Consider the following 27,430-nt stretch of genomic DNA (forward strand, 5'->3'; position numbering starts at 1 on the left):
CTAATGAAGTATACTTTGCAAAGCTGTGCATCCGACAGTTTGTGTACACAACATGTCCTCTAATCAATACGCCCATATAGGTCATTTGTCACTACCCTGAAATACGGCCCATAGGAGCGTTTACTAAAGTTGCGCTTCTATTGACAACAGGACACTTTCATTTTAATGCATTGTACCCTTTTATCTGCTTCATATTTCGGGTTTCAATTGGTAGAACATTGCAATGTGCAATCATGTGATCATGCGATCGTGGGTTCGATCCCAGGGAATGCATGTGCTCATAAAGTGTATATGCACTATAAATAACTAAGAGTAGGTTTAGGGTTGGGGTAGGTGTAGTCGTTAATAAAAAAAATGAGTTTTACTAAATGGAAATAGGACAAATGGTGGGTAAGGGGCCGTGTAAAAAGTCCACACATTGCATTTAAATTAACATGCATTTTGATTGGTAATGACAGTCATATGTCATTGGGGCTTTACATGGGGCTTTACCTATGGTTTTACATATGTACAAAGATGTCTAAGCAAAAAACAGAATTAATAAAGACAACAACAACATATACTTTTATATTTATTAATTATAATAAAAAAAGAAAAGAAAAGTAAAGAACAAGCATACTATCTCGAGCTAATACAAACCCTTCATTCACAAACCCTTTGAATTAGCTGAACAAATGGAAATGCTCTATTATATTATTGAACATCTGTTCATTTTAAAACAAAATGATTGCTCATTCAAGTCGTCTCGACTGTAGAAGTAGAAAAAACATGGTAGTGACCTTCCACCTCTGTCTCTTTCTCCCCCGTCCTCAATTTCTCATTTGTTCTGTCTCTATCCTCACTGATTTACACAGTTTCATAAAACTGGCCCAAACAGTTTAGAGAAGTCAAATCTCCTGTTTTCATCATTGGCTCAGTGCCAGGAAAGTAATGGTTACAGCTCTAGGAAAAAGGAGAGAGAGAGGTTTTCATTTATTGGGATAAATTACAACAGGAGAGAGAGGTAGTGGATGAAAAAAGGTAGCGCAATAAAAGACGTGAGTGATATAAATAGTGAGGCGAGGTGGAGGGAAAATGAGACAGGGTTTAGAGTGGAGCACAACACTGGGTCCGGAAGCGCACTCCCCTCACCTTGACTTTACTCACACGCACCTGAACCCTGGGTCTCATCACCGCTACCTGGCAGGGCTTAAGCTTTGGCTGAGCTCTGGCTCGTATCACACACACGATGGCTCTGTAATGGAGAACAGCTGGGGGAAAGCAGACAGCCTCATTCATAATCCACAAAGCCTTCATCCTATAATGAAGGCAGGGAGAGAGAAACATTTAGAAAAGAAGCACATATACTAGATACATCCTCTTGAAATTATTAGAGCGCATCAACCTGCTAGCTGGAAATAAATGGTTCTTTGTTGTGTCTCCTGTTGGACTCCCCCGGGGCTGCTTTGGCCTTCAGGTCACAAAAAGGGCTGAGCAAAACAAACAGTCAAGATTTGGAGTTTTCAAGCTTAAGACTCAGATTTCACACTTGGTTCGATAGTTTGGGTCAAACTCAAGTATGATTCCTCAGTTGGACCCGTTTCATATTTGATTGGTACACAGAATGGCACTTGTGTTTGTCTACCACAAATGTATTAGCCTTGGGAAAAAGAAGTATGCTTAAGAATGTGTACTTGTAGTACAGTATATATAGGGCTTGACATTCACCAGCCACTGTGGCTAGTGGTTTTCAAAAGTTACTAGCCACTCAGCATTTTCACTGGCCACAATTTTGACATTAATACCATGGGGGAAAACTAACATATAGATATTTTTAATATTATCTCATAATTTGACAGCAGGTTTATTAGGCTGCTGTCACTTTAAGAGCTGACACATGGATCCATTATACTGTTACACATGCGTTTTCTTTCTCAACTGTTTACGTTCACTTAAATCATAACTAAATGTGTTTATGTGAATACTCACGAAGACTGGCATTTTGACATTATTTTGTGTGTATTTGAATATTTAAGCGCAATAAGCAGTGAAAAAGAACTCAATTTAGTACTGAGAGGTGGACTTATATGCACACACTTTGGGTGTGAGCACAAAATCTTCGGGAATGTGTAAAATTATGCATAACACAGAAATTCAGCAACAATATTCATCTGGAGATAATGAAAAGAATGAGTGAGGGGATGCAGGTTTGGCCCTATCCCAAATGGCACCCTAAACACTTGCGGTCTTCCTACGAGTCTGCACTTTTGTGACGTAATGCCGCTTTGACTGTCGGGGAGATGTTTACTGCGGATCTCGCTTCAGTGTGGGCTCGGCAAAAGTGCGTACCAAGGACGCATGTCGACCGCAATGGGGGTGCTCTAAATTGCATTTTCATCATTAAAAATGTGTAATTACAAATGTAAATTCATGACATACAAGTTACAATAGAAATTACATTAAGGGCCAGATTTACTTACAGCTTGCACCAGCGCAAACCCTCTTTTTTTAGCATAAAAAAAAAAAAAAAAAAAAACTACTGTAAGGATTTACTAAAGACATGAAGTGAAAAATTAGTGCTAAAAAGGCGTGGACAAGGTTAGTTTGGCGGCTGACCTTAGTGCATATGCATTTGTAGTAGTTTCCCTTTCAGACGCAAAACTCATGGGAGAAAAGTATTTAAATGAATCATGCAACGTGATTTACTAAGGTTTAAGCTAGTCAATTTACTGGTATTTGCGCCATTATTTACCACCCAAAAAAGGCATGTCTTAAAACAGATGCTAATTTGCGCTGCTCTTGGTAGATTGCGTTGGTCATTATGGAAATGATCCGACTGTGTCTGTGTTCTTTAATTTAAATCATCAGTAGATTACACACAGAACTTTCCACTCCCATCTGCACTTTTTGGAACTGCGCTCTCATGCTAATTTGCCCTGTTTAGTAAATCTGGCCCTAAGTATATATAAATTTAACTTAAACCATATTTCAATGGATCAACAGAAGTAATTATGAAATTGCATATAAAGATGTACTGAAGACCTACTTAAGTGGGTCAAAAAGCTTAACTTCAACTAATAGTATTTAATATAAATTTAAACTATAAAACATTTTCCATTGTAAATAACATCCTAAAGTGCACTTCTTTTTAACAAGGGTACACTCAGGTGGCTTGACACTTTACACCAACCAAATGATCCAAAAACTGACCACAAACAGACTAGGTCTGCGACAGAAGCTTTAAGAGCACCTCAGACTGACTTTTTTCAAACAGGCTTTTTTTTTTTTTTTTTTACAGCTGAAATCATATTCAGTGTGCTTATATCTGAAGTATACATCCTCAGTTTAACCAGTCCAATAAAATCTGTGTTTACAGTTGTTCTGTATCTGCTGCTTGTCTGGAGATTGATTATACAGTAGTAGAATAACCAACAACAATCAGTTTTTATTTAACTAAAACACAGATCATTGCAGATAGATCTGTTTGTGTGGTTTCAGACGCGTTAGCAGCAGATTAGATCAGATCTGTTGACTGGACGCATCTCAACCTATAGATGTTCATCTGATTTACCTGCCATCATGCTTTAGACGTATTTTTCATTGTTAGTAAACAAATGTGAACAAATGGAACCTTACTGTAAAGTGTTACCATAATAAGAAAGGCATAATCTATGTTTGATGCAGTAGATACCTGATTTCACACAGCTTATTCACGGTTAAATTCTCATCTGAAATCTGAAAAACCATCTGTGACAGCCGCTTTCAGCGTTATGAAATCAGTAAGTGCTCATGTGGTGATGTTTAACATACCCACAGCGCTCTTCCTCAGCGGCCCATGAGAACTCACCACAAGCAGCGCGCTTCTCTTATTAGCATGGCGAGGCCATGAGGATATTGATGTTAAGTTCAGCTGGAGTTTAACCAATGTTTCCACAGTGTGTATGTGCGCATGAGATTCACCCTGAGGGTGAGCAGAGCTCAGGGCCTGAGCTAGCAAGAGACAACTTGGTGTCCCACTGGGTGACTTCCTGTTAGAGGGGTCTTCTCATGGCCGTAACATGATCCCTCCTTCCAAAAATAAAGACGGACACCGCAGGAGCTGATGGGTGCACAGTGAAGCAGTAACACTGGCCAGTTCCTGCCTAATAGGCGGTCAGATTTTGCAGATATAAGAGTTCAAAATGACTATTCGCTGTCAGTCATTACAGCCATTATTTTAGAACTTAGTTCAATATTTATCTAGCCTACCACCAGTCAAAAGTTTGGACTAATTACAGTGTTTAATGTTTATGAAAGAGTCTCTTATGCTCACCAACGCTGCATTTATTTGATACAGTAAAACAGTATAGTATATATAACAGTTATATATTACAATTTAAAATAGCTGTTTTCTATTATTTGAATGTATTTTATATTAAACAGTATATTGTTTTCAACATTTATAGAAATCTGAAATGTTTCTTGAGCAGTAGATGAGCATATTATAATGATTTCTGAAGGATCATGTAACACTGAAGACTGGGGTAATGATGCTGAAAATTCAGTTTTGATCACAGGAATAAATTACATTTCAAAATATATTTACATAGAAAATTGTCCTTATAAATTGTAATAATATTTCACAATTTTACAGTATTTTTAATCAAATAAATGCAGCCTTGGTGAGTAGAAGAGACTTCTTTTAAAAACATTAAAATGTGAATTATTTCAAACTTCTGATGGTAGTGTATGTGACTGCACTGTAAATATGAAAACTTCAAACAACTCTTTTTTTTTTCCCTCCATGAACATTTTGGCAGAGCTCATGTGACAAGGTTTTTGTGTGCTGGATTATTTGCAAAGAAAACTGCTCAAATCAATATTCCACAAATTGACTTGGCCAAAATCAAATGCTCAATTAAATTTTGTGTTGTGGCTCGATTTTCTCTCATGATCCTTCTGTAGAAATGCAATCAATATGCAACGTATAAGATGCTGAAATTACAAGTTCAGTATAATTATGGAACAGTTCACATCTGGACAGCAGAGCCATCAGCACTACAAACGTTAGTAGTCTTCTTCGCATCATCATGCACGCCGTTACTCAATCAAATTCCATTTGGACGAAATCTTCTCCGCTCGTCCAACACTATTTATCACACACGCCTCAAGGCGATCATTACCTAAGACACCCTTTCATCAATCTCTCCAGCTTTGATAAAGAAATGAAATCTGCTTCTCAACAGACTCACGGAGCTGTGGAGCCAATGTTTGAGAGTCTGTGTTTGGAAGGGTGTGGTAGATTCACTGTTTGAGTGATAAGCTGGCAAAGATAGTTAGCCATGTTTGAAATCTATGGCTTTTAATAGGGTGGGTGTTTCCATCGGCCCTCGTCTGGTCAAGCAGAGAGGCATATTTGTCCAGGACGGCCTGTGTTGTTTTAGGGCCATGGAGCCACACAGATTACAGACGCTGTTCCGGGTCATTGAGAAGTCATACAGAGCGCGCTTTTTTTCCCATGACTCTAAAAACCACTTAAACAAAGATACCAAGAAGGTGGAGTACTAAAACTGATAGAGGCAATCAGAAGTGATTTTATAAAGAAAGCAAGTAAGGATGAGAAAGAGAAACAAAGAAATGTTAAAGGCATAGTTCACCCCAAAATGAAATTAAATGTCATTTCGTTCAGCTTCAGGACAAAAAATTAAGATATTTTTTATATTATATTCATTAATGTGCATGCTTCAAGTTCGTTTACCATATTTGATGCATGTACATTGATTAATGTTTACAGTATATGCGATATAAAACATTTACTGTATGAAGCGATCTTGTGAATCACAGGAGTAAATTACATTTTAATATATATTCAAATAGAAACGTTATTTTAAATTGTAATAACACAGTCCTAACCAGACGCGATGCGATAAGCTTCCAGCGACAAACGGTTTGTCCACACCAGACGCGACGCGACTATGAGACGCGATAAAGTCAATCAAAAATCACAGCCAATCAGAAGAGCGCGTGGGTGGGCTCTCTCTGCAAGCTCTCGGCACTCGCAAGTAAATAATCAAATTCATGAATATTCAGTGTTGCCAAGTCCGTGGTTTACCAGCGGAATTGGGCTACTTTTACACTGTTGCTGCGGGTTGTTTTTCATGTCCCCAAAAGTGACCCCAAATAACATGATATAGCCACTGGAATGCAAATTTTACCAGGGGAATCCCACCAAAAATGGGGATTTTAACCCCCCGTACACGTTTTTTACCGGGGGAGCCCCCCAAAACGCGATTGGGCTAGTTTTGGGCTAGTTTTGAGTAGCAATTGGGCGGGTTTTGTTGTGAAAACCTGGCAACCCTGTGAATTTTACACCATTTTAACATTATTGAAAATACATACTGAGTTACTGAAACAATCTTTGTCATAGTATGCACTTGTCTGTTCACAATGAGTTGACAGTTTGAACGTTCTTGTTTCATTTTATTTATTTTGAAGGTATTTCTGAGGTGAATTGTCCATTGTTGCAGTCAGTACAACTATAAAAGACACACAAAATGATATTTAAAGTCACATTGGAAGCTTTTAACATTAAATAAAGCACATAAACAGTACATAAGATTATCATTATCATACTTTGTGTTGTTGTTCCAGCTGCGATGTCACAGAAAAATAGAAACCATTTCTAAAATAGATTCATTACACGTCGCCGTCACGGCTAGTTAGGACAAAAACTCGGATTAACATGGAGAAGATACCTTTTATCACGTGTTGCGGCGCGTCAGGTTAGGACATGGTGTAAGAAATATGTTTTACTTTATTTTTGATCAAAATACATTTTAAAATCTTAATTAATCCAAACATTTGACCAGTAGTGTAAAGCAAGAACAACAACGATAGCAATGACTGCATGATCATATTGTCATCAACAAGCACTGAAATTAGTCTGTCCAAATATACATTTCTTCTAATGAAGGCTCAAAATAACACTTGAAGTAAATGAAAACAACCATTGATTTCTCTAATCAGTCTGTTTGAGCATCCTGACCAGCCCGACGCAACAACACTGAGTCAACTAATGGCACGAGTTTGGGGCTGGCCTGTTTTTAGATGATTGGCAGAAAATGATCAATTTTTTTGAAGGAAAAACTGAAACATATTAAAGAATCTTGAAAAACCCCTAAATTTGACTGTTAGCAAGTAAAAGGGTCACATGAGCAATGACCTGCTGCTGTTAAGTATGTGTACTGGTGCTCGCTTTGACGTATTATGACGTATTAACCCTTTAGGAGGCGTAGAATGAGAAATTTTGTTCCTTGTAACTGTATGCGGCGGAAACAATTAACAATCACAACACAGATGTGTCACCCATAAACCCAATGAAGTTTACTCTCTGCTTTAATAGCGAGAAAGAACATTCAAACATGTCAGGAGCATCTTGAGCACAACTTGTTTTATTGCTCAATGTGCGCTTCATTCTGAAGTGACAAATAGCTTTACTCTGGGAGGAGAAATGTCTGAAAGTGGCTGGCAGAGACTCAAAAATGTGCAGAGACGCAGCAGGGAGAACGTGTGTGGTTTGGGTTTTTTTGTTGTGAAGTGCTCTCATGTTCTCAGAACCCGAGAGCGCTACATGGAAGACACAAAGGGAAAGTGTGAAGAGTTTAGCTGCCTACTAAGAGCACGGCTCGTTATCGCCCCCGTCTGACCGAGGGTGGTACCGCAGGCTGAATGAGCCACTTTTAAACGTATGCATGCACTAAACGTGAAACTATATTCGACTTTACAAGTCAAACCATAAATTTTCAGAGCATTTACGCAGACTTAGTTGCAACCTCAGGCATTTCACCGTTCAGCACAAAAATATGGTCGGAGGAATAACACTTTACTCTCTTTGCTCTCACCAGCTCACATAAAACAAATGAAAATCAGTTTACAACCACAACTATGCACATGGCAGATCCAGCAGCCACAGCACCAGAACTGGCGTGTCTGCCTGACTAATGACATTGATTTCCATCTGGAGTTTTGTCACTCCAAGTCTGTTTTTTTTCCCTCTGCGCAAGCTGGTTGCTTTCCATGGGCACAAGTGCAGACGCTGCAATTCTGGGGTACAATGTGCCTTTCATTTGGCCTGTTACTCCCAAACTCAGAGCACATGTGGTCCAAATATGCAGCTAACAGCTCCAACACAAACATGCCGCTCTCCATCCAGTCTGGTGCTGCCCGAGCACACTTCTTTCTCTCTTTCTCTCTTTCTCTCTCGTCTTGTAGTCTGTCTGTCACATACACACACCTTTATAAACACACATCATGCACATCCACCACCTTTGCTGCTACATCTAAAAATCTCTCTCTCATGCACAGAGAGAAAGCACTTAGTCAAAACGTAAAGGCCAGAAGCTACATTCCATTCAAACGTCACATTATTTGGACACAATTTGATGTATTTAGGGAATTGGTTTACTGAAAATGATGACAAGAGTCATTAGAATTGTTTATAGAAACCAAATGATTAATAGTTCAACAGTGATAAACATATTTTCATATTTAGCTTACAGATGCCCCATTACACCCTTAACATAGTTTTTCGAAAAAAAAATACATACGGATAATCAAGTAAACCAAAGTTGCTTCAATCCAGTAAATGTTCATCTTGAAATATCACAATATAAGAGTTACTATCGATCAGACGACAGAAAGCATGTAGTAGATTGTGTGCAACAGGTTTTTCAGTTAAGACCTTAGAAATGTACATATCAAATACAATACAGTAGGGTTAAAAGCTTTTTCTATAGCATCAGGCTGTAAAACACTTTTTTTGGTCTCCTGTTCTGTCATCATTGCTTTGTACCAATGCTATTGCTATGTAACTTTATTACTTTGAGTTTGATGAACTTAAACCATTCAAGTAGCTATACAGTTGTTAAAACTTTGTTGCCTGAATTCAAACTGAATGAGTGGAATAAACTTAAAATTTTTAAGTTGAGTTTAAACCAACACTAAAATAATATATAATAAATGAGTTACAGTACGCATACTTATTCGTTTTGAAACTTAAATAGTTTAAGGCAATCTTTTTCCTCAAATGGTTTAAGTTACAGTAACTTATCGGGTTTTACAGTGTAACTGGAAACGTTATTTTTAAGAATGTTATAAGAAAACAAATCTTTTATATAAAGCTTGCAATTGTAATTTCTGTGCCACTAGCATCGCAAAACGTAAATGCAAAAATAATAATGTTTTAAAAAGGTTTCTTGAACAGTTCGCCCAACTTCCATTGGTCAGTCTAACAGAATGTCCTACGCAAAATTCATATCTTTTGTTGAGCCGATGCTGCTGTCGAGGATGCTCAAAACGTGCCACAGATCCACAGTTTCACAGTCTTATTCAACTTATAAATTACTAGATGTCTTAGTTAGGATTGGAGAAAAATATTTTTATATTAAAACAATACACAGATCACCTATAAAAAGAGTTAAAAAATTAAACAAGAAGCTCAAAAGTACACAATATGCCATGTCTGACCATTGTTGTTTTGCTCACGCAGGAACAGATTGCACAAACTAATCTTGGAAACCTCTCTGGCCAGTCATTGTGATGAACATTTTTTGGTTTGTAAGTGTGTTACCATGTTTAAACATCCACGTTTAGCCACTGTGCAAAGGCCAAATGATTGTGATAAATTGGTGACAGAAAGCAGCCTTAAATCCCCCGTACAAGCTGTCTCTTTAAAATAATCCTTTCCAACTGGGTTGGAACTGTATTCTCAACAGAAAACACATTTGGACAGCATGAAAAATAAGAGCGATAACTGTAAAATAACTGTTAAAAAAAAGCAGATAAGCAGTGTTTTTATTGACTTTATACCAAAAATGAGAGCAGATTCACAAAAAAATTTAAGAAAGAATTTACGAGATTTCAAATTTGTAAGAATGTTACTAAATGCAATTCTTGAAAGATTCTTAAGAAGTCTTTTATTTAACCCATTTGTGCCCAATTTTTTCTGAATGCTTTCATGCATATAGTCCTGTTAATAGTGTCCTATGTGAACATATTCTGCATTTATTTTTCCCAGTTTTTTTTTTTTTTTTTTTTTCTTAAAAAACGTATTTGAATGTGGGCATATATGTTGTCTCCACCCCTTCAATGTAAAATTTGAATAGGAGGAGAACATTTGGCATCTAACTCAAAATAACTGCTGTCAACAGATCAACAGATCAATCAAAGTCAAAGAACATTCGATGCGAACATAAAAAGAAGCTGCGTCTAGCTTATAATCTCTTGAATATGAAAACACAACAAACAACAAATCCATTTGTATTAAAGTGGTGGAACATAGTGCAGAACAAAGTGCAGCCATTAAGTTGCCCCAACAGAGCATTGTGAAACAAAAAGTTAAATTACATCGTTCATTAGAAAATAAATTACACCTATATGTGACCCTGGACCACAAAACCAGTTATAAGTCACACAGGTATATTTGTAGCAGTAGCCAACAATACATTGTATGGGTCAAAATTATCGATTATTTTTTCTTTTATGCCAAAAATCATTAGGATATTAAGTAAAGATCATGTTCCATGAAGATATTTTGTAAATTTTCTACCGTAAATATATAAAAGAAATTCTTTTTGTGCGTGGATATACATTGTTAAGGACTTAATTTGGACAATTTTAAAGGCGATTTTCTCAGTATTTTGATTTTTTTTTAACCTTCAGATTCCAGATTTTCAAATAGTTGTGTCTCGGCCAAATGTCCTATCCTAACAAACCATACATCAATGGAAAGCTTATATATATTCAGCTTTCAGATGATGTATAAATCTCAATTTCAAAAAATTGACTCTTATGAGTGTTTTTGTAGTCCAGGATCACATATAACAAACAAACAAAAAATAGATAAATTTAAAAATAAATAAATAAACAAACAACAATATATAATATATAACAATGTAAAATATTATGAAAGCAAAAAGCACTAAACAAGACCAATAACCTTGATTTATTAACTCATTAAACACAGTATACCCCAATTCCCCATTATATATATACTTACAAGTCATTTGCCCACCGGCAACTATAGTTGCCGCTTGGACTTTTGAGTAAGTATACAAAAAACTATAGATCTCTTGTAAGGATGATCCTAGAGACCCTCATGATTATGTAGATATATATATATATATATATATATATATATAAAATACTTAATATTAACATGAAAATTACTTTTCTTTGGAAGGGTTTGCCTTCGCTATGCTTCCTGGAAGTAGGGATAGGAAGTTGACAGCCTCATGTGACAGGAAGGAAGTGAATACCTTTTTTTTTTTCTTGAAATCCTTTATTTGGTTGTTTGCTGGCATGTCATTGAGAAATTAAACATGGAAAACATCTAGAAAAATACTTACAAAAGGAAAATGACAACCATACACTGTGGCAACTATAGTTGCCGGTGGGCTTAAATGGGTTAATATATTATTTCTTAAGAAAATGACAGGCTTTGGTGTTATCTGGCTTGCATGGCAGTTCTTGATTTTTTAATTATATGACAATTATAGGCTAGAATTAAAAACGAGGAGCCTATTTGACTCTTAGTTGTTATTGAATTGTCACAAATCATGCATATCCTTTGTATAGTCATATATTTATTATATGTAGCTAGTGTTATGTTGTAATGCTGAATTACAACAAATTTGATAAATCCATAAAACATCTTACCTTTTGGGGATTTAAGACACGTTTGAAGTTATAACTTTAAGAAGGTATTTACAATGCGTTTTAAGAAGATTCTTTAAATAATAATAATAATAATTTCTTAAATTTCCTTAAGAAAAAAAAAAAGGAGAAAATGGCAGTTGAGAATATTTTAAGAATGTCAGGCCCTTGGTCTTTTCGGTCATATTCTTTAAATATGAATGGCATTATAACATTGTAATTAATATGTAATAACAGTTATAACAGATAATTAATTGCAGTTGAAAAATATCTTGTGCTACGTCAACAGAAACTCAGACATCCCCAGATTTTGTTGTATTGGAGATTGATAGTACACTATTAATGAAATTCAACATCACTAAATGCGCTTCTGGCAGTAGTTATTTTTGATTTGGCCAAAGCCACTGTCTGTAATGACTCTGAAAACAAAAATTTAAAAAAAGAAAAGTCTTTAAACAACAATTGTTCTGGCCAGATTACTCCCAGACCTTCTGATGGTAAGCCAAGCCATAAAACTTCCATTCCATGTTCATTGAAAAGTAGCCCTTTTCAGGTTCATGAGAGTGGGCTGAAAGACTGTGGGAGAATAATAGATAGAGAGTAAGAGAAAGAGAGAGAAAAAGAGCAAGAGAAATAGGTAAAGAGGGAAAGAGAGAGACAGACAGACTGTTTCCAAGAGCGGGTGGGACGGCAGCCAGTGGAGCTCACAGCAGCCAGCTGCTTGACAGAAACAATGAAATGTCATATCATTCTATAAATACTCCAACCAGATGGTTTTCATAAATATCAGACCGTTATTAAGCTGTGCCACAGATTATGCCCTGCTTATCAACCAGTCGGCAATTAATAACGTTTCAGGGGACAGGCCAGCCATTAGAAACAGAATGTCCAGTATGGGAGAGGGCGATGCTAACGTATGTTTAGCTTTAGTGTTTGTGACGCGCAGAGGTATTCCAATGCTCAGACTAAAAAGCTCCTTGGGGAGAAGCTCGTGTTTTTCTTTGGTGAACTTGGAGGAATTTGCACACATGCAAACCGCAAGCTCACATATACATGAACGACATAAGCTGTAAAGGTTCTACGAGCTCTGTAAGCCATAAAGGTAGCGCAGACTGAGGTCATGAGCGTTGGGTTACAGGATAATTCAGTATAAAACCACAGACTCTCCATGGGTTTTGTCCTTCTAAGTCTAGAGCTCTGACCATCAATATGTCTGTCTAGGAGTCAAATTTTTAGGGTGCTGTTACATCAGAAAATGCACAAATCAAAACACGTTGGTAGTGGGTCCATGACATGGAAACATCTTTTAAATATCAAACACGTTTGCTTTTTTACTTAATATTGCATTCACATTGGATTCATATGGTTTAAAGAGTCTGTATGTGAGAATTTTCATGTATTAATCATTATTTTTATTGCCAATGTGTGAACAGCTTGTAACAAAACTTAAAAAATGAGGCCTTCCCCAACTTCCTAGGTTGTCTAAGCCTGTATACTGATTACTAAGTGAAGGACTCGGGATGTTTTTGCCTGGAAAATCAAAATGATGTGATGTTTACGTGCCCTCCCTATGACACATCAAACGGATGCTTATACAATTTTCAGGATAATGCCGAAAGAGACATTCTGTACTGTTATGTCAATGTGTCATGCAAAGAAATGGGATTAATTCAAACTATATTCTCACATAGCCAGATCTATATAGTCTATAGTCTCAGATATACTTTATAATCAAACTATGATAACGGTGTAATTTTAATTACCTCACCTGTCGACATGATGCTGATAAATTGACATATCCACATTACTATGTTCAGATGCTTTCTTAACTGCTGTTTTCTCACCGCTGTCATTTTTGTTGTGTTTATTTTGTTATTGAGAGGAAAGCGCACAGCACATATTTACATATGCATCTAAACATTGCTCTCATCAACATGGATGGCGTCGTTATGTTTGTTAACAGTTTATCGCTGCAAAGGTATTTCCAACTACTTTGAAGCTAAGAATGAAAAAGAACTTCGCCGAGAGCATATCAAGGTTTTGAATCATGTCTCTTGTACAGTACATTATGCGTACAAATTGCTGCAATTCACTTAATGGCCACCGGTGTCACTAATAACAAGGGTTTCTGAATACTACATATAGCACCTTTAAATAAATTTCAAGAAAAAATTTACATTTAACGACTCTAAAAACATTATGTGTTGTAACCGTCAAGTAGAAGGTATAAGAACATATTCCTTACACCTATGTGAGTATTTATTTATTTATTTTTTTAATCAAAATTTTTGTTAATGTATAAGAAGTCATGTATAAATTGTATTTTTAAAGTCGACATGAAGTGGAAGTTGCGATAGTCTTTTCTTCCCTATTGTGATGTATATCCATGTGAAATAGCTTCTCGAACAAGAAATAATGTAGTGCGGGACTTGATTTTGTAAATGGAGAATTGATTGATGGTTGTGGTTTACTATTGGTGGATCTCATGTGAGTGACAGGTTGCCCCGCCCTCCCGCCAGTAAACACATCATCAGTACACAGTTAAAGAGTTATTGTCTAAAAAAGTTGCTTTGAGTTCATCTGGCATTGCGCTTAGCAACACAACAGAACTGACCCACACTGTCAGATAATAACAGCAGCCTGTCTTTTTGCCTCTCTCTCCTTCTCTCTTAGTCCAGCTGTTTCCTGAAGCAGTAGCGGCTGAGTCCCAGACCTGTCTAACATTCCCCATTCAACATGCTACTGGTCACCTCACAGCACTTCCTGTTTGCGTTTAGTCATTTCCTGTTCTTTCCTTGCAGGGGAGTCTGTTGGTTTTAGCAAAACCCTTGGTGAGGCTGGAGAATTGTTTCCTCCCTCTCTTACACAATGCTGTCTGATGTCTAAACGCATTGTGCTGTTACTGTACATGCTCTGGAAAAAATACATGTTGTTTCATTCAATTCCAGAAATCACAAACCACCATGTAAAGCTCTCGTAAATACCGAGTCACTGATTTAACTAACATGATAAATCATGGCTAATTATGGAACAGAATGCAATAAGAATCGGGAATTTACAACTTCTCAATTTGGCAGTAAATCGATGTACTTTACTTTTATTCTAATTGAATGTGTTTAATGATGAATAAAACCGTTGCCTTCATGCCTAAGCATTGTACACGAGCTCTGGTCAAAAGTCCCCCCATTGCATTATTTTGAATAAATTCATAACGGACAAGGGTTTTGCTATAGCATGCAAACTATTTTTTATGGGATGACACTTGCAAGCCAAACTCAGAGCATTATTGTAGCCAGAGTCTCAATCATCAGACACACAAAAACTAACAATATATTGTAATTAACACTTTTAATGAGACTTTCGTTCATTTTCGGAACACAAATGAAGATCTTGATGAAATCTGAGAGCTTTCTGTCCCTCTACTGACAGCTACGCAACTGACACTTTGACGCTTCAAAAAGTTTATAAAGAGAACGTAAAACTGATCTATATGAATTGAATGGTTTAGTCCAAATTTTCTGAAGAGACCCGATCGCTTTTAGGCTTTTATTCACATATAAAAATTCATCAGCGGACATAAACAGACGCTCAACTGAACCTGCTTGATGTGTGAGAACAATCCTCTTGCGGAAGCTCAAACGTGCTGCGTAACACAAGAATGAATCTCATTGGTTCTTCTGGAAGCTTAAACATGCTGCGTAACATATGAGAATGAACCTTATTTGTTCTTGAAGAAGCTCAAACGTCAAGTCACCTTTATTTATATAGCGCTTTTTACAATGTAGATTGTGTCAAAGCAGCTTTACATTGATAACTGGTACATTGTTTGACTGCACAGCAGCTCTTAAAGAATAGTGTCAATGCAGGCAGATCAAAAGCACTGTTGAATATCAAAATGTCAAGTCAAGTGTCCCCAACTAAGCAAGCCAGAGGCGACAGCGGCAAGGAACCCAAACTCCATCAGGTGACATCAGGTGGCAGACAAGTGGCAAATTGGTGTTAAAATGGAGAAAAAAACCTTGGGAGAAACCAGGCTTAGTCGGGGTGCCAGTTCTCCTCTGGCCAACAGTGCTTTGTTACAATTCAGGTTGCTATCATAAGTCCAATAGGATCGCAACATTAAAAGTATTTATTTCAGTTCCATCCAATTGAGGATCGTATTCATCACGCCGGTATGGACGGTTGTTGAGGAACTGTGTCGTGGCTGTCGTGTCGATGAGGCCTTCACAGGGGATGATCTAGTTGACTCAATCTCTGCTGATACTTCAGGGCTGCGTTGTGGTCGTGTCAAGGTGCAGGTCCTTGGTCTCACCTGGATACGGCCCGGATCCGGTTGACTACGGTGAACCTCGGGATAAACAGAAAGACTAATATTAGCGTAGATGCCATTCTTCTTCTGATGTAACGAGTACATCAGGTGTTATAGGAAGTGTTCCCGGTTCCGGCTGACCTAATTTATGCAGCCTAATAATCCTTTAACGGATTTGGAAATATAAATTGGTAATGTGTTATGTGTATGCCAGGTTAAAGAGATGCGTTTTTAGTCTAGATTTAAACTGACAGAGTGTGTCTGCTTCCCGAACAATGCTAGGAAGATTGTTCCAGAGTTTAGGTGCCAAATAGGAGAAGGATCTACCACCTGCAGTTGATTTTGATATTCTAGGTATTATCAGCTGGCCTGAATTCTGAGATCGCAATAGACGTGAAGGACTATAATGAATTAGGAGCTCGCTCAGGTACTGGGGAGCTAAACCATTTAGTGCTTTGTAAGTAATTAGCAAGATTTTAAAATCTATACGATGTTTAACAGGAAGCCAATGCAGTGTTGACAGAACTGGGCTAATATGGTCATACTTCCTGGTTCTAGTAAGAACTCTAGCTGCTGCATTTTGTACGAGCTGTAGTTTATTTATCAGGCGAGCAGAACAACCACCCAGTAGAGCGTTACAGTAATCTAGCCTTGAGGTCATGAACGCATGAACTAACTGTTCTGCATTTTTCATTGAGAGCATATGTCGTAGTTTAGATATATTTTTAAGATGGAAGAATGCGGTTTTACAGATGCTAGTAACATGGCCTTCAAATGAAAGATTGGTATCAAAGAGCACACCTAGGTTCCTAACTGACGACGAAGACTTAACAGAGCAGCCATCAAGTGTTAGACAATATTCTAGGTTATTACGTGAAGAAGTTTTTAGTCCAAAAATTAGAATCTCTGTTTTTTCTGAATTTAGTAGTAGGAAATTACTGGTCATCCAATTTTTTATATCAGCTATGCACTCCGTTAATTTTGTGAATTGGTAAGTTTCGTCAGGGCGCGAAGAAATATAGAGCTGAGTATCATCAGCGTAACAGTGAAAACTAACGCCATGCTTCCTAATGATATCTCCCAAGGGTAGCATGTACAGAGTGAACAGTAACGGTCCTAGTACTGAGCCTTGTGGTACTCCATATTGAACTTGTGATCGATATGACATGTCTTCGTTTACTACTACAAACTGATAACGGTCAGATAAGTATGATTTGAACCATGACAATGCAATTCCACTAATGCCAACATAATTTTCGAGTCTATTTAAAAGAATATTGTGATCAATAGTGTCAAATGCTGCACTAAGATCCAGTAACACTAATAGAGAGATACAACCACGATCTGATGATAAGAGCAAATCATTAGTAACTCTAATGAGAGCAGTCTCAGTACTATGGTACGGTCTAAATCCTGACTGGAAATCCTCACAGATACCATTTCTTTCTAAAAAGGAACATAGCTGTGATGATACTGCCTTTTCTAGTATTTTTGACAGAAAAGTGAGATTTGAGATCGGCCTGTAATTGACTAATTCTCTAGGATCAAGTTGTGGTTTTTTAATAAGAGGTTTAATAATAGCCAGCTTAAAAGTTTTTGGTACGTATCCTAATGATAAAGATGAATTGACGATATTGAGAAGAGGGTCTATGACCTCTGGAAGCATTTCTTTCAATAGCTTAGTCGGTATAGGGTCTAACATACATGTTGTTGATTTTGATGATTTAACAAGTTTAGACAATTCTTCCTCTCCTAAAGCAGTAAATGAATTGAATTTTTCCTCAGGGACACTACAATGCACTATCTGACACGATACTGTAGTAGACGGTTGCATGGTTATTATTTTTTCTCTAATATTATCAATCTTGCAAGTAAAGAAGTTCATAAAGTCATTACTGCTGTGCTCTTTGGAAACATCAGAAGTTGAAGCTTTATTTCTTGTTAATTTAGCCACTGTATCAAATAAATACCTAGGGTTGTGTTTATTTTCTTCTAAGAGTTTTGAAAAATAGGCAGATCTAGCAGATTTTAAGGCCTTTCTGTACTCAATCATTCTCTCTCTCCACGAAATACGAAATACTTCTAGTTTTGATTTCTTCCAGCTGCGCTCCATTTTTCTGGCTGCTAACTTTAGGGCCCGAGTGTGGTCATTGTACCATGGCATTGGATTAATTTCCTTAATCTTTTTTAAACGCAAAGGAGCAACTGAGTCTAATGTGCTGGAAAAGACAGAGGCAATAGTTTCTGTTGCAACATCGAGGTCTTCTAAGCTGTCTGGTATGCTAAGGCGATGAAAATGATCAGGAAGATTATTTATAAAGCAATCTTTAGTGGTAGAAGTGATGGTTCTACCATATTTATGGCATGGAGGCAGTTTAGCCGCCTTGACTAAATGTAGTATACACGAGACTAGATAATGATCTGAGATGTCGTCACTCTGCTGCAGAATTTCAACAGCATCAATATCGATTCCATGTGACAATATTAGATCTAAAGTATGATTATGACAATGAGTGGGTCCTGACACATGTTGTCTAACACCAATAGAGTTTAGAATATCTGCAAATGCCAATCCTAATGCGTCTTTTTTATTATCTACATGAATATTAAAATCACCAACAACAAGGACTTTACCTGCAGCTAGTACTAACTCTGATAGAAAGTCAGCAAATTCTTTGATAAAGTCTGTATTGTGTCCTGGTGGCCTGTATACAGTAGCCAGCACAAATGTCAACTTACATAATGTTACGTAAAGTACCATAGTTTCGAAGGAATTATATTTGAAAGACTTCTGACTAATACTGTAAATATTACTATAGATTACAGCAACACCTCCCCCTTTGCCTTTCTGACGGGCATTGTGTCGATAATCATAACCTTGAGGACTAGACTCATTTAAAGTAATGTAATCGTCCGGTTTTAGCCAAGTTTCTGTCAAACACAGCACATCTAGATTATTATCTTTGATAATATCATTAACAATAAGTGATTTTGAAGAAAGGGATCTAATATTTAACAACCCGAGTTTTATCATTTGTTTAGCATTATTATCTCTATTTTTTATTTGTTGAACATCAATTAAATTTTTACCATTAAATGGGTTTGGAAGTTTTTTGTTTTTACTAATTCGGGGTACAGACACAGTCTCTATTTGAAAATATCTAGGTGTAAGAGTTTCTATGTGTTGAGAGTTATCTGAATTTTCTGACTTCTGTAACGTGAGGCAGCTAGCAGACGGTCGGTTTAGCCAGTTTGTCTGCTGCTTTCTGACCTGGGCCCCAGTTTGTCATGTTTCAGTTCTAAGACTATGTGCCATATTACTAGAGAGAAGAGCAGCACCATCCCGGGAGGGATGAATACCATCTCTTTTTAACAGGTCAGGTCTGCCCCAAAAACTTTTCCAATTATCTATGAAACCTATATTATTTTGCGGACACCACTTAGACAGCCAGCCATTGAGTGATGATAATCTGCTAACTATCTCATCACTCCGACGAACAGGAAGGGGGCCAGAGCAAATTACTTCTCCTGACATTGTACTTGCGAGTTCACACACCTCTTTAATGTTAATTTTAGTGATCTCCGACTGGCGAAGTCGAACATCATTAGTGCCGACGTGAATAATAATCTTAGAGTATTTACGATTAGCATTAGCCAGCACTTTTAAATTTGCTTTGATGTCAGGTGCTCTGGCTCCCGGCAAACATGTGACTATGGTGGCTGGTGTCTCTATTTTCACGTTCCGTGTAATAGAATCGCCAATAACTAGGGCACTTTCAACAGGATTCTCAGTGGGTGTATCACTGAGTGGGGAGAACCTGTTTGATGTTCTTATTGGAACGGAAGAGTGGTGTTTTTCGCGGCTAGGCCGCCTCACCGTTACCCAAGTGCCCTGCTGCACGGGCTCTACAGCCGGAACCAAACAATGTACAGAGTTCACTAAGCTAGTCGCATCCAAAACAGTATCTGAAGCCCTTGCATTCTTACTATCCTCGATTAAAGTTTGGATGCGTGTCTCTAATTCTGAGATTCTCTCTGTCAGCCTGACTATTTCCCTACATTTATGACATGTAAATCCCTCATCACTGACAGAGAGAGCTATGGTAAACATGTGGCAAATGGAACAGGTAGCAATGCTGGGAGAGGATGACATGACTCACCGTGTTTGTAGACTGATCCGACTTACCACAGCTGTTTGAAGAACGCGTTGAAAAAGGAGCGCGCGAGCGACTGTTAACAAGTTGACAAGCTAGCGCTGCAAATGCAAATGCGTTGTAACAGCGATTTAGATTCAAATATTACAAGCTAGCGACGTCAGATTAGTGTGGTAGGCAATATTACATATACGGTAATAAAAAAATAAGCAACAATGAATAAAAGTAAGAGATTCAAAACAAAGCTATACGGAGTTACAGACGCAAACCAATCTGAGCAGCGAGGCAGACAGGAGCAATCGACAGGAGCAATCGACAGATGTGAGGAAAGCTGAACCCACAGGAGACAAAGATCAGCGCTCGCGAGGCTGGACCTTGTCCTTTTTCGCTCGCGAGGCTGGACCTTGTCCTTGTCCAAACGTGCTGCGTAACACACGAGAATGAACCTCATTTGTTCTTGAGGAAGCTCAAACGTGCTGCGTAACATGAGAATGAACCTTATTTGTTCTTGCAGAAGTTCAAATGTGCTGCGTAACACACGAGAATGAATCTCAAAATTTTGACTAATCCACTCAATTCATATCAGTTTTACGATCTCCTTATGAACTTTTTGAAGCGTCAAAGTGGTCTATGGAGGGACAGAAAGCTCTCAGATTTAATTAAAAAGATCATCATTTGTGTTCCAAAGATGAATTATAATCTTGCAGGTTTGGAACGACATGAGGTTAAGTCAATGATGGCATAATTTTCATTTTTGGGTGAACTAACCCTTTAACTATGCAAGCCAGACACGACAGTGGCAAGGAACCCAAACTCCATCGGTGACAGAAATTGAGATAAAAAAACCTTGGGAGAAACCAGGCTCAGTGGCAGGCCACTATAATATTTCATTCAGTTCCTTCTGCTTGAAGTTCTGGTACATCACGCCAGTTCAAGCTGGTCGTATGGGTCTGTGCAGATGTCTGGTTCTCTTAACATAAATCTTAAATTTAGGCATCAATAGTTTTTCTGAGTGCACTGCTAGTCACTCTCAAGGTATGTTCCACTGACTAATGCCAAACTCTTTGTTGTTCTCAGAGGCGATGAGGAGAGTTGGTATGGCCATTAACTCAGCAGGGTGTTGAATTGGTGGGGCAGTTAATGTTCAGCCAGTGACAGGCAACGATGCACGGACAGAATGCTTTGGTAAATGACGCTAACAACTGAAAATCGTCTGAAGACCTGGTTAGTGAGCATCTTGAGTCATTACTCTTGCAGTTCTAGCACGGTCTTCCTTAATAAAATGACATCATATTTGATTAGCGTTCTGTCTGCCTTGAACACTATCCAGCGATGACAAATCAGCAGGCAATTTCAAACCAAGCCTGCGTCATCTGACCCCGAAATAACGCAGCTCGTTCTACAATATCTACAGACCGTTAGAATAACTGTTTATAACAAGGCTGGCAGAAACATCAAAGTGCCTTAAATGAGATGGTTAGTAAACAGATTGGCCCTGAAGTACGCACTACACAGGCCAAGATGGAGGGGGTGGAGCCAGAGTACATTTGTCTGTCAAACGGAGCATGTTTGCAACAATTAGGCTGATGCCAGATAGCGGCATTATCGCAGCTCCCCATCAAGCTCTCTGTTTATCTTTAATTGCAATTTGGAAAGAACTTTGGTACAATTAGGCCTGGGAGTGGCTCTACACATACCCAGCCCTAAACAAGAGCGCTGTGTTTTGCCATCTTTGCACGCTGCAAGACCTTTTGAGATAGAGATAGTGGCACTTTATCACTACAAACTTTGAAAATCCCACCACATCTGATATTGATCGTCATGTTTTATAGTCTTTTCATATTTCAAAGATCCCACTTAGCATATTTAGCTTCATGACTTTTCCAAATGTTATGACAACCATGAGAATGTTATGTTATTTTGAACAATATATAAAGATCCTTAATAAAAAAAAAAATGTTGCATTTCTAATGTTTGAGGTCCTAAAGACATGAACTTACACATTATAATATTTCTTATTTAGTGAACACATTTCCACTAGCCATTGATCTATACCATAAAATTGTGTAGTTGTGAATAAAACAAAGATTATTGGAGTATATTTTACAAGAAAATACTATATCAGTCTCTCTACTTCAAAAAGTTTAATTGAATGTGTTACTTGCAGTTTACTTGTAATTATTTGAGAAATCTACCAGCAGTTTCTGAGTGAAAATTGTTTCAAAGTGAATCCCACATATTTTTTTCTTTTTCTTTTTTTTCCCCCCCCAGTCTATTAGTATCTTTTCTAAAATGCGTTTTTGGTGAGACTAGTGTTGTCAAAAGTACCAACCGCGATATCAATTCATGTTAAAAATATGAGGCTTTGAGCGCTGTTGAGCGGATTCGTAAACAACTCTGATTGGCCTTTGTGTTCACTAACTCATCAGATATATCTGTGATCGGCTACAGTGATCAACGCTTCAAAAACTTGCAAATAGACATCAGTGATGCTCTTCACCGAGCGTTTACACAGCTACACACGGGAGCGTTTGAAATCAGGCATCTATCAGTAGATTTTTTTATACGCTCCCACTCCCGCTTTCAAAACGCTTTCAAATTCAAACGCTCCCGTGCGCTGATCATTGTAGCCAATAACAGACATATCTGTTGAGCACGTGAACACAAAAGCCAATCAGAGGTGTTTACGAATCCACTCAACAGCGCTCAAAGCATAACATTTTATAATTTCAGTACCGACGTGGTATCACTTTAGACAACACTAGGTGAGACCAAACTGATCGCAAACAAAACAACATCGTATTAGACAAGTCAGTTTTCTCAAAAGAGTCTATTTTCTGATAAAAAGTGTGTATAATAACTACATACTTTGACTACATCTGAAAAAAAGATTTGAACAGAAAATAAGGTACTCACTTCAAAATTAATGTCATTTGAGTCTCTGGGATCCTAAAAATCCAGTCTACTTCAACAGAACATGAGGCTTACGGATAAACTGAACCATGGGATTGTTTCTCTCAGAATAAACTCAGATATTCCACCTACTCTCAGCAGGAGCATCAGAAGAAAAGCAGGTGCCTTGTACGACCTGCTAATGCGATTAAAAGCCCCACGAGGGGTCATCAACCGAACAGGCCTTATCGGATCACACGAGATGGGAATTTGTGGCCAGAAACAAATGTGATTCGGTCTTTTATTTGTCTGTGAGACGGTTCTGCAGATAGCTCTGTGTGCTTCACACTGAAACGCATCTGGTAGAATCATTGGCGGCCTGTGCACTCAAAATATTCCTGCTGTTGTGGGTCTATATCATAAATCCATGGGTAAAATGAGGCCATCTTTAGAACTTATGAGAACTTCTGAAGTAATGACACACATGGAATAGTAAAGCTTAATTTTGGATAATGATTATTTAGACTTGTGTTTATGTGCCACGCAGTGTCTGGAAAGAAGAACACTTGAGGATTTTGAGAGGGCTTTGGCTGCCATCTGCTGGCCATTATCTGAAAATACAAAATAGTACCAGATGTGATATAGAGAGCATAAACATGTTCCATTTAGCTGAAAAGAGTATATTATATACTACTAATATTACATTACTATTTTTAGAGCACAAAGCTAGACTGACATTCTGATGTGATCTGAGTGAGATTTTTTAAGATGTAAAAAGCATTGAGATATTCAAAAGTATATAATTTTTAACATGAAATAACATATATATTTATATATATATTTTTTTTTAATTTGAGAACATTCTGATGTGCTGTAAGGTGGCATGTGCATTGGATTAAAAATAGCTTTTTAAGTCATAAAAAACATTGAAATGATATTCAAAAGGAGGCCCAACTTGGGAATAGTTCTGTATTTACATACACCTCTCCAGCTTGCCTGTACCCAGATCTTTTGGATCCACAAATAGCATGTGGAAGGAAGCTTTCCTGTACACATAGCCAAGTGAAGAAAAAGAGATGAAAAGGGAGAGAAAGTGAAGAGGAGGGGAAGAGGGGGGGAATAAGAAAGCATAGGAGCTGCTGGCAAGCCTTGGTGCTTTTAATTGGTTCCAAGTGTCCCAGATTTTCTCCCATTGGAGAGCTCCTCCGGTCCTCCTCTTTGGAGCTCCTCTGGAACGGCCTCCGTAACAGCATGGACTCCATTTGCCCCTGGATTCTTTATTGTTATTAGGCAATTTCCTGGGGAACTTCTGGACGGCAGTACAGTGCAGGTAATGGATCAGCTTTAGTGGTGACCCCGTTGATGAGGTGGGCCAGGCCCGCAAACTCAAAAACACCCACACAACAGCTGCTGCCTCTTACATCACTGACAGTGTTCCTTGCAATAATTTAAGAAAGTCATAAAAAAAACTTAAAGTATAAAATAGACTGATAACAATAATAAAACATTCAGCTTCTCTATGAATGGGTTATCACAAACACAGCCAAATTAAATATCAGACAGTATGCAGAAAACTTTGGCCCTTAAATGATTAAATTATGTCAAAAAAATGTAACACCGGCAAAATATAAAACATTCTCAGTTGTACAGTCAGTCTGTTGAATTATCTACAAGTTCTAAGGAATAATTTTCAGTAATTATTCTTCTGTTTGATCGCAATATGTCGAACACAAAAAAGCTACTTTTTTTTTTTTTTTTTTTCTGAATTTAACCGTTAGATGTATTTGTAAGAGAAATTGTGTTCAGTGACATTAAATCTCCTCATGGACTGCATTTGTCATCCAGCTCAAGAACTCAGAGAGCTTCAAATCTCCACAACCTTTATTCTACTTCTGCCAAGCAACTTCAAGCCTGCATCTTCCCTGAAGCCTAGAAGTGAGATCTCCCGGTCATTAAGAACCATACATCATGGATACAGGAGCAAGACGAACTCAATCAGATACAAAAAGCCCAATATGCACCTGTCAGCCATACTAGTTTCAGCGATGAAGTAAATCAAATTATGTAATATTTTATGAGAATTATAAATATATACATATATAAATATTGATACATAATATAATATAATAATTTCATTCAGGCACTATTATGCATCTTCAGACAGAGTTCAGATTCTCCGGATCAAAACACAGGTGAAGAAGAAGCAGAAACAAGCAATAGAAGCATCGGTTGCGTTCGTGTAAAATAACGTGATCTTCAGACATTAAACAGCATGTAAATGAAAACTGCCTAAATTTATTTAATGAAAGTTTGACCCAGGACGAGGTGCAGGACTGTGCAAGCATTAGGGGTGTGGATGGACCCGATCTTCTCCATATATGTTTTTATCATTGTTCTGAATCTGATCCGAATGTAGTCTTTGACAAAAACGTGATTTTCTCAGCTTTTTGTTCAAAATGTTACTTTTTTGTTTTGTTTTTTAAGAAACTGACGCACATTTAAGCGTTAATAAAAATGTTTCTTTTGATATGTTGCATGTTCACATATTCATACAACAAAATATTCTGGGGGCCATGAAAGTTTTGTGAAAATGACCAAAAAATGCTGGCGCTGGCTGGCAACTTTTTAAATAACGCTGACAGGAAAGAGTTAACAATTTCAAACAATGAAAAAAGCCTAGATTCACATAGACAAAAGTTGTCTAACTTGTTTTTTTAATAACTGAAACTAAAGCTTGGAGACAGGTGCAATGTTAATGTTGAGTTTAACTGACTATCAAAGCTGTGAAAACAAGCACACAGTCACTGAAAAAACCTTGTTATCTTGGCCTGACCACTCACTTTGCTTTCAGGAGTTGTTTTGGCTGGCTCATAATGGAGCGACACAGAGAGAACCCAACAACCAAACAAACCAAACCCAACGTCATTCCCCAGGTTTCTCTCATTCATCACAGAGAGGGGCCAGACCTGTGAATGCACATTCAGAGACCCCCAACCCTCCTGCTGTGAGGGAGCAGACCACCATGTTGAAGGCTCCACGTCTCTGGATCTCCTCCCTTCCTGTTTCCCTGCTGCATGGCCCTGATAAGTCGTCTTGCATGGGAGGACCAGCGATGGCCTTTGCCTGAGTCAACGGAAATGGAGGAAACAGAATTCCTTACGTGACAACAAGAAACACAATGGAGAGAGGAAACAATGATATGGAGATGGCAAGAAAGAATGAGACAAGAACAGATAGTAAGAACAGCCGTTTGTCAAGAATTGAACAATTTGTCCAAGTCATGAGTGGGGAAATAAAGTTCCTGCTTAAGTCCAGTGGTTCTCAAATGGTTTTGCTTCAAGACCAGATTTTATGTCAAGTAGTACTAAAACAGTACTAAAATAGTTTTTTAATGCATTTGTACCACAAACTGTAGTTTTAAGTTATGTGACTCATATTTGATCATAGCGCCTATTTTACCCTTTTGTTTAGACGTTTTCGGAGATGCGAGCTCCAGGCCGTCAGCGGTCATTCAGTGCTTGTGTACCCGCTGAGAACAGCTTCATCTCGGCCAGTACTTTGGGAATTTGCCGCTGGCTCTTATAGTGGTTAAACATGAGATATAATTCATTTTGCGTATAAAACGCACAATCTTTTGTCTTATTAATCTATTACTTGTTCCAGAGCAAATCGAATTCGGGCTATGTTAAATTTAATAATTTATTATTAATTATTAAACCGGCTGTGTCATTGCCGACACATCAAACCAAGCTGTATTCATGTTATCGTAACTCTTAAACCAATTACACTATCCAAACAATTCAAATTGCTCCTGACAGTAAACAATATGCGCTTTTCAGCAATATATGGCTTTTTATAGTAATTTCTTGTTTTCCATCAGCAAATGACGGCAGCTTTCTGGGAGAGCGGGAAGAAAGGATTTGAATGGCGAGATGAGCGCGGCAGGTTATAAAGTTTTGGATTGCATAAAATAATAAAAGAAACAAATAAAAACATAGTGAAGAAGAAGTACACAACACAAGAGGCAAATGGGATGATTTTTTATGAGACTTGGGAGGAGGCTGAGCGAGACACGGTGACATTTCCACAAAATGTATTAGTTTACAAATCATGCACTATAGTAAAAGTGTTTTGAGGTCATAACATAGTATTGTGCAAGTAACCATGTGAAAGCAAGTCTTTCTTAATGGTTAATCTAGTGTTCATTCCAGCTGTAAACTGCAGTGAATTGCATGTATAGGTACATTTTTTGCAAAAAATGTAGGTAGAGGCACGTAGAGCCTGGGTTGTTATTAACACTCAACACTGTTTTTCCATGCTGTTCACGCTCTCTGAGAACAGACTTGTGACCCACCAGTTGAGGACCACTGCTTTAGGCCGCCCCCTTTAAAAATTTAAGCTGTTA

At 37.8% G+C, this 27,430-nt stretch overlaps 1 long non-coding RNA gene across 3 annotated transcripts; it reads right to left on the bottom strand.

Annotated features, from left to right (window-relative positions):
• Positions 1 to 334: 334 nt before the first annotated feature.
• LOC127499708 (uncharacterized) lies at positions 335 to 23,264 on the bottom strand. Of its 3 annotated transcripts, none has more exons than XR_007926169.1 (4): positions 23,050 to 23,264; positions 1,385 to 1,469; positions 1,153 to 1,297; positions 335 to 942 (listed from the first exon to the last, which is right to left on the bottom strand). It is a non-coding gene; the product is annotated as an uncharacterized LOC127499708 (long non-coding RNA). The 3 variants fall into 3 exon arrangements; XR_007926167.1 differs by lacking the exon at positions 23,050 to 23,264 and adding an exon at positions 3,790 to 4,041; XR_007926168.1 differs by lacking the exon at positions 23,050 to 23,264 and adding an exon at positions 3,790 to 4,041 and having other exon boundaries at positions 1,132 to 1,297.
• Between the last annotated feature and the right edge of the window lie 4,166 nt (positions 23,265 to 27,430).

The sequence above is a fragment of the Ctenopharyngodon idella genome, chromosome 18, assembly GCF_019924925.1.
Source record: "Ctenopharyngodon idella isolate HZGC_01 chromosome 18, HZGC01, whole genome shotgun sequence".
NCBI classification, from domain to species: domain Eukaryota; kingdom Metazoa; phylum Chordata; class Actinopteri; order Cypriniformes; family Xenocyprididae; genus Ctenopharyngodon; species Ctenopharyngodon idella.